Source organism: Sinocyclocheilus rhinocerous, unplaced genomic scaffold (genome assembly GCF_001515625.1).
Source record: "Sinocyclocheilus rhinocerous isolate Xijiao unplaced genomic scaffold, SAMN03320098_v1.1 scaffold3517, whole genome shotgun sequence".
NCBI lineage: Eukaryota > Metazoa > Chordata > Actinopteri > Cypriniformes > Cyprinidae > Sinocyclocheilus > Sinocyclocheilus rhinocerous.
In genome coordinates, this window is record NW_015637190.1 from 11,271 (window position 1) to 13,220 (window position 1,950).

The 1,950-nt window shown below is 38.5% G+C and overlaps 1 pseudogene; it reads left to right on the top strand.

Moving 5' to 3' along the window:
- The first annotated feature begins 388 nt into the window (after positions 1 to 388).
- LOC107748842 (zinc finger protein 658B-like) lies at positions 389 to 1,726 on the top strand (annotated as a pseudogene).
- The last annotated feature ends 224 nt before the right edge of the window (positions 1,727 to 1,950 follow it).

Consider the following 1,950-nt stretch of genomic DNA (forward strand, 5'->3'; position numbering starts at 1 on the left):
ACCGGTGTTGCGACTTAACACCGGTATAAACGAAAACACCATCTATCGCAGCAAGCCTAGTAGTCAGTGGAATGAAATGTGAGGCGTGACTGACCCTTAATATCAATCTAAAAGTTGGTGTCAAAATTGTAGTATTTTTGTTTGTTTTTTAATGTTAATATTACATTAGATAATTGTGTCATTGATTAAATATATTTAATAGTTCTTACTACAAAAACACTACAATACATGAGCCTATAATGTTTTAAAAATAATAACTGGAAGATCAATGTACAGGGAAGTTTCAGGGACATATAATTAATTTATAAAATTGCATTAGGGCTCACTTTTCTTTCCTTTCAATTCATATTCCTGTTTTTGAATTTTTTTGTTTTACTGAAAATGTAAACTCTTTTTTTTTTCTCATTTCAGACCCGATGGAAGAGAACGAGGAGAGTGAAGAACTGAGTGAAGTGGAGGAGAAACCTCATGTCAAACCTGAAGAGAAACCTCTGAGTCACTCAAAAACTAAAAAGAAATTAAAGAAAAGAAGACCTGAGAAATCTTTCACCTGCACTCAGTGTGGAACGAGTTTCACATACAAAAACGCTCTTGAGATTCACATGAGAATCCACACGGGAGAAAAGCCATTCTTAGGGCATCAGAACTGAAGACACACCTGACAGTTCATACGAAGGAGAAGCCACATTCATGTTCTTCATGTGGAAAGAGTTTTTCACAGCTGGAAAGTTTAAAATCCCATCAGAAATTACATAATGCTGTGAGAGATCATGTGTGCTTTACATGTGGGAAGACTTTTGCTTCAGTGAATGTTTTAAAACGGCACCAGAGGATTCACACTGGAGAAAAACCTTACAAGTGTTCACACTGTGACAAGAGATTTCGTTGGTCAGTAGATCTGAAAAGACATGAGACGTTCCACACTGGAGAGAAACCACACACGTGTGATCAGTGCGGGAAGAGCTTCACACGCAAACAAAGTTTTAGAGTCCACATGAGGATCCACACGGGAGAGAAGCCGTACGCATGTGATCAATGTGGAAAGAGTTTCACGTGTTCATCAAACCTTAAAGGACACATGAAAATCCACACCGGAGAAAAACCACATGCATGCGATCAATGCGGCAAAACATTTCTTGTTTCATCATCCCTGAAGAAACACCTGACAGTTCATATGAAGGAGAAGCCATATTCATGTTCTTTATGTGGAAAGAGTTTTTCATGGCAGCAAAGTTTAAAATCCCATCAGAAATTACATAACGCTGTGAGAGATCATGTGTGCTTTCAGTGTGGGAAGACTTTTGCTTTGGTGAATCTTTTAAAACGGCACCAGATGAATCACACTGGAGAAAAACCTTAACCGCACACGTGTGATCAGTGCGGGAAGAGCTTCACACGCAAACAAAGTTTTAGAGTCCACATGAGGATCCACACGGGAGAGAAGCCGTACGCATGTGATCAATGTGGAAAGAGTTTCACGTGTACATCAAACCTTAAAGGACACATGAAAATCCACACCGGAGAAAAGCCACATGCATGCGATCAATGCGGCAAAACATTTCTTGTTTCATCAGCCCTGAAGAAACACCTGACAGTTCATATGAAGGAGAAGCCATATTCATGTTCTTTATGTGGAAATCTATACAAGGTTATATTCCGTATCCGCACCCGCACGCACCCGCTTTATATATTCACTCTTTGTTCACCCGCTGTCCGCTTGGAATAATTTTCTTGCCGACCCGACCGTTCCCGCTAAATTTAGATCTCGTTTCCAGAATCTCACATTTAAATTTCCACTACTGAAAGAGAGAGATAACAAATAAAAATGTAGTCTGCACAAAAATTGTATTTGTTATTTTATTTGTCTTGTCCAGAATCTAATAGGAAAAAGTGTTGCAGTGAAAAAAAAAAAAAAAAATGTAGGTTAAATAAAAATAACAAATAGGCTAC